This window comes from Rhincodon typus, chromosome 17 (assembly GCF_021869965.1).
Source record: "Rhincodon typus isolate 14 chromosome 17, sRhiTyp1.1, whole genome shotgun sequence".
NCBI classification, from domain to species: domain Eukaryota; kingdom Metazoa; phylum Chordata; class Chondrichthyes; order Orectolobiformes; family Rhincodontidae; genus Rhincodon; species Rhincodon typus.
In genome coordinates this window covers 2,897,746-2,904,451 of record NC_063348.1, presented here as the reverse complement: position 1 = coordinate 2,904,451, position 6,706 = coordinate 2,897,746, and positions in this window count along the sequence as shown.

Here is a 6,706-nt window from a genome sequence, read left to right as displayed (position 1 = left end):
AGTACCAACTAACCTAATATTGCAGTTCGCTTCAGCTAGCTCAGCTTTCATACCCACATAGTTGCCCTTACTTAAATTTAAGTACGAGTTATAGATTCACTGTTCTCCCTTTCAAGCTTGATATAAAATTCAGTCATATTATGATTTCTCCTACCTCAAGGTGCCTTTACCCTGAAGTTATTAATTAATCTTTCACATTACACAATACTAAATCCAGCATTGCCTGCTCTCTGGTTGATTCCAGCATGTGCTTCTCCACGAGTCTATCTTGAAAGCATTCTATAACTCTTCATTGAGCCCACTATTCCCAATGTGAATTTTCTCATTTTTATATAGATTAAAATCGCCCATAATTCTTGCCATCACTTTATCACAAGCACCAAAAATGACTTCAGCAGGTCTGGCAGCATCTGTGAAAAAAAAAGCGGAAAATGAGATGTGGTTCTTCCAGCTTGCATTGAGCTTCGCTGGAACACTGCAGCAAGCCAGCGACAGAGATGATGACCAGGGAACAGGGTGGTGTGTTAAAGTTGCAGGCAGCAGGTAGATCAGGGTTTTTTTCGCGAGCAGAACATAGATGTTCTGTGAAATGGTCACCCAGTCTACGCTTTGTTTCCCCAGTGTAGAGGAGACCACATTGTGAGCAGTGAATGCAGTGGACTAGATTCTGGGAAGTGCAGGTGAAGTGTTGCTTCACCTGGAAGGTATGTTTGGGCCCTTGGATAGTGGGGAGGGAGGAGGTAAATGGGCAGGTGTTGCACGTTCTTCGGTTACAGGGCAAGGTGCTGCAGGACTGTGGGGGGGTGGTGTTAGTGGTGAAGGAAGTGTGGACCATGGCTTTCCGCCTGGGGACCCTGCAGCTCTCTGGACTCAATATCGAGTTCAATAATTTTAGGGCCTAAACTCTCCCGTGTCCCAGCACCCTACCCCACACACCAGGCCTTGTTATCACATAGCCTGCCATTAAACACCACCTGTTGTTAGTCACTAACAGTCCCCATTAACAACCATTCACCCTCCCAGCCAGATCGTCAATCAAGTGGGCTGCTTTGTCCTGGATAGTGTCAAGTTTCTTGAGGTCTGTTGGAGCTGGCTCCATTTCGGCAAGTGGGGAGTATTCCATTACATTTCTAATTTATAACTTAGTGTTCAGGCTTTGATGAGTCAGAGAGAGTTCATCACTGCAGGATTCCTAGCCCCTGACCTGCTCTTTTATCATATTAGTGTAGCTAACCCAGTTCATTTTCTGATCAGTAGCAACCTCAAAGATGTTGATAGTGAGGTTAGATCCTCTTTTATTAGTCATGGTCATTGCCATCACTTGTGTGACGTGAATGTTAGATGCCACTTATTGGTCCAAGCTTGGGTATTGTCCAGATCTTACTGCATTTGGACATGGACACCTTCAGTATCTGAGAAGTTGTGAATGGTGCTGAACTTTGTACAGTTATCAGCAAACATCCCACTTCTGACCTTATGATGGAGGGAAGGTAATTGATGAACCAGCTGAAGATGGTTGGGCTTAGGACAGTACCCTGAGGAATTCCTGCAACCAGCCAACCACGACCATTTTCCTTTGTGGTATAATTCGAAGCAGTCGAGAATTTTCCCAATTCCCAATGACTCCAGCTTTTCTGGGGCTCCTTGATGCCACACTGAGTCAAATCCAGCCTTGATATCAAGAGCAATCACCCTCACCTCACGTCTGGAATTCAACTGTTTTGTCCATGTTTGAACCAAGGTTGTCATGAGGCAGACAGCTAGCACTGACCCAGTCTCCACTGCAGCTCTCTGTGTGAAAAATAATTCCATAAACATTTGGGAGAAGAAACGCCTTCTCAATTTCGTCTTAAATGGGAAACCATTAATTTTTAATCGCTGTATGCTAGTTCCAGATTCCCCATGATATGAAACTTCCTCCCATAATTTAGCCTGCTAGGTCCCCTCATAATCTTATATGTTTCAATAAATGCTTCTCATTCTTCTACTGTAATGAATACAGGCTCAATCTACTCAACCTTTCATCATAAGCCACTCCCTTCATTCCAGCAATGGGTCCAGTGAACATATTCTGAACAGCGCCCAATGGAAATATATCCTTCCTTCCTTAAGGCGACCAAAACTACACAGTACTCCAGGTGCAGTCTCACCAATGCTCTGCACAGCTGTTGCAAGACTTCTTACTCTTATTCTCCCTTTCCTGTTCAGTAAAGGCCAACATTTCATTTTTCTTCTTAATTACTTGCTGTGCCCACACAAGTACATTTGTAATTCATGTACAAGGACACCTAGGTCTGTTTGTACTACTGCATTCTGCTGTTTCGCTCTATTTAAATAATATTCTATTTAATTTGCTTTATGCATTTCAGAAAGACCACTTGATTATTGATGTTTACTCACTCATTTGGCCTCAGCTTATGTTGCTGTAATGAGGTTTTGTCAGTAAAATTTGGACCAGTGATTACTGTATGTATATTTATGTTGGTGTAAAATTTCAGAAGAAATAATTTGTTGCAAAACCAGCTAATGTAGAAGTATCAGTTTGACAAGTCACAAAACTGCAGTAAAAACAGCACATATCAGTTCTAACTTTATAGTTGTTTTCAAGCAAATCGGGGTAGTTGGTGGCATAGTGGTAGTAGTAATGTCACTGGATTAGTAATTGGAAGATTTGGCTAATGCTGTGAGGTCATGTGTTCAAGTTTCATTATGACAGCTAGTGGAATTTAAATGCTATATAAATGGAATTTAATTAAATTTGGAATGGAAAGCTTCTGTCATTAACAGTCACCGTGAAACTATTGATTGTTACAAAAAAGAAATCTAGTTGTCAAGTGTCCTTTAGGGAAGCATGCTGCTACCTTATTGGGGTTGCCTAAATCTCCAGATCTAAATTAATGTAGTTAACTCTCAACTGCCCTCTGAAGTGATCAAATAGATCACTTAGTTCGGAGCTAATTTGGAATGGACAACAAACATTGGCCCTGCCAGTGATAACCATAGTCCATGAAAGAGTAAAAAATAAAGGAAGCTAACATGCCCATTTGATAGATTTGAGTAGCACACAGGATTAGTTGGCCACAAATCATAGGTAATTCAATGGGATGCAAAATTGATAAGCATAATTTCAGGAAATATATGCAGTTACTGCTGAGATGTCCCCTGAGAAACTCCAGGTTTGTGGTGCAACTGCGCTTTAGCTTCTCTGTCTGTTTACTGACAGTGTGTCTGAAGTGTTCAAGGGATTGGATCTCTGAAAACCTCACCAGGCAATTGGCACCAATAACTTCATAGACAATAATATTACCTCCTTCTGTTTCATAGTGGATTATGCACAGCGCTATTGTTTGAAGCTGATGAATAAAAACAGCATATTTGGAAAGTGCCACGCCTTTGTGGACCCAATGGAGTATGTTGAGGTAAAGTTTTCTTTTATTGCCTTATTTTTTGAATACTTTAAATATTTTAAATGTCAAATATTTAAAGACAATGCAGGATTGTATTTGTGCTATTTCAATTAGGTGTCTTGCAAGCAAACAGCCTGGATGCAACACTACTTGGGGAAAATGTAATAACTTCACACAATAGTTCATACAATCATTTTAAGGAGAGGCCATTTCTGTAAGAGCTTTCCATTGAGTCCTATTTCTCCCATTTCCTTCACTCCTTTACTTTTTCAGTTATTTGTCTCTCCCACTTAAAAGCTGTTGTAGATCATGTTTCTATTCATTTCTGGATTGACATCCTGTACCCTAACAATATTCTAATACATTTTCTTTAACCATTTCCATAATAATTTTCCTTCAATAATATTACCTTCCTCTGTTTGATAGTGGATTATATACAACTCCAAGATGGCGGCGATAAGATAGGTACCATTTAGGCTCCTGAGCCTGTTTGCTCCTGATCAGAGGTCATCCACACTCTTTTTTGTTTCTTCCCTCCTTTTTCTTTCTCTCTTCATCTTTTCTCTTGCCTTCATCTTTTTCTTCTTCTTCTCGGCGCCAACAGAGCAAAAAGGCTGCAACGGGATCTAGAGTGAGATTCTTGGTGGCGGCAACCATGGTGGCGGCGAGGCAGTGGCTGCAGAGTTGGCCGGCTGCTGGTGAACCTGGAGTGGGACTCTGGCTGCAGCAATGAGGTGGCAGCTACAGAGTTGGATGGCTGGTGAGCCCAGAGCAGGTCTCCGGTGGTGGCAGCTTCATGGTGGCAGATGAGCCCGGAGTGGGTCTATGGTGGTGGCATGGTAATGGCTGGTGAGCCCGGAGCAGGACTTTGTCAGTGGCAGCTTGGCAGCAGCTGGTGAGCCTGGAGTGGGAATCTGGCAGTAGCATCGAGGAAGTGGTTAGCGAGCCCAGAGTGGGGCTCTGGTCATGGCGGCTTAGTGGCAGCTGGTGAGCCCAAAGCGGGAATCTGGCGGTGGCGTTGAGGAGACGGCTATCAGTGACGACGAGGCGGGGGCAGAGAGATGCATGAAGGAAAAGGATGGACTCTCTTTAAAATTATATCTTTTTTATTTTTAAGTTATTCAAAATGCACCAGAGCGCCACAACAGTTGAAGCTTTTCACCGTTTTTTTATCTTATATACACATGACAATAAATAATTCAGTTCAATTCAATCCAATCTCTAATTCAAGTTACACACATTGAGAAATAGAAATTGGTTTTATTAATCCAGCTAATAAAGATCTATTATTAATTTAAATCCCTCTCATGTGTTTGCTCTGAGTCTGCATAAAAGCAAAAGTGGCACAAATATGAATAGACCAGAAATTTGTCAAACCTGCTCTGCCATTCAATATAATTATGATTGACCTTGGACTTAACTCCACTCTCCTGTCTTCATATCACTTTGTTCCCTGTGAGACCAAAAATCTCTTTCCTAATTTTAAATATATATATATTTGTACAACCCCTTGTACCACGTCAAGCCCCTTGAGAACTTTGAATTCTTGAATGAGATCATCATAGCGTACACAAAGTATAGTCAGCCTTTCCTCATTACTTAACCCTCATATTCCAAAGGCCAATATCAAACCTATGCTTTATTGCCTAAAATGAAAGCGTATCTTTTGTTAGATATGGAAATCAAAGTTGCACTAGTATTCCAGGTGTTGTTTTACCAAAGTCCTGTACAATGGTAGCAAGACTTCTTTATTCCTGTATAAAAACAAAAATAGCTGGGAAAATTCAACAGGTCTGGCAGCATCTGCAGAGGGAAAGCAAAGTTGACCCTGCGTGTCCAGTGACCCTTCTTCAGAATTGGTCTTCAGTTTTTTGTTTTTTTCCTTCATTTCTGGACTTCAGTAAGTAATTTTGTATTTGAAGCCCAACAAGCCATTTGGCTTCCTAATTGTGTTCTTTTATGAGCAGTTATAGATTGTGCCACTTAAAATGTGGCCAACTTCATGTTTCTCAGATTGTCTTCAACCTTTATGTGATAATCTTTAGAAATGTTGCATGTTTATAAAATTGGTCCATTAAGAAGACTTTTGAGACCTTCAAGTTGATTGCAGCGAATCTTTTGGCTATTATAGCAAACAAAGTGCCTCTAATCATGGAAATTATGGAATGTTTGGCCCAGCATCCTGTAGTAGGCATACTTTGCCCAACATTTTCCACTAGTTTCCATGGAGATTTGTTTGGGTGGAACATCTATATATTCTGGTTAAGGTCAGCTTTTTCAGACCTGTTCTGAACAAGGGAAAGCTCTCCAGTCTCATCCAGGACTTTTTCATCTCTATCATTAAGTACATCAAGAGACAGCAGACATCTTGCCTCGGACCTGAAGGACTAGTTCTCCTGGCCTGGACCATGTCCTCCATGGTTGAAGATGCAAGCTGTCAAATGAAAGACATGAGGCCATTTTATAAGGGGACCAATAGATTGACCAAAAAGCTTGTATTTGTGGATCTGTAGAGCAGATTCCCATGATGCACTTTTAGCCAGCCATTGTTTTATTCGTTAACCTCTCCCCAACCTTCATTTATTTTAGTGAGGTCAGGAGCAGAGCTTACTGATACTTCATTCCACAACTTAATTCAGAGTTCCAATCCTGTGTATTTTTAGTTCTTGTATTTATTGTCAATTTACTGTCTTGTGAATAGTCAAATCTATACAGGAATATTGAAGAATCAGACTTTTCTGGAAGTACCTGTGACACTTATGACTTGTTTTTATTTTCAGCGATGTCAGTATGAAGTATGCAACTACGAAAATATTCAAGGTTATATGTGCTCTGCCCTTCATTCGTATGTTCTCGCTTGTAAAGCCCGGGGTATACAGTTAAAAGGCTGGATGAACCATGTGAAAGTCTGCAGTATGTATAAATTTAAGAAAGTTAAATACTGCAAGCCTTATCTTTCCAGAACTGATTCAGAGAGTTTAGTGTTCATATGTTGTATTGTTAGAGGTTAAAGTGAGAATTGGGTTAATTATTTTACATGGTAAAATATATATACAGAAAACAGAGATAGACAGAGGGGCCACAATTCCTGGAATGGATGGATGTAGTGATGACTTCTGACTGATAGAAATATCAGGAATTTGGAATGGCATCTGGATGGCATCCGGTTTATGCCCCAGAAGTATGTGTTAGTGGGAACGCTTTTATTTGTGAATCAGAGATAGTAGGAACTGCAGATGCTGGAGAATCCGAGACAACAAGGTGCAGGGCTGGATGAACACAGCAGGCCAAGCAGCATC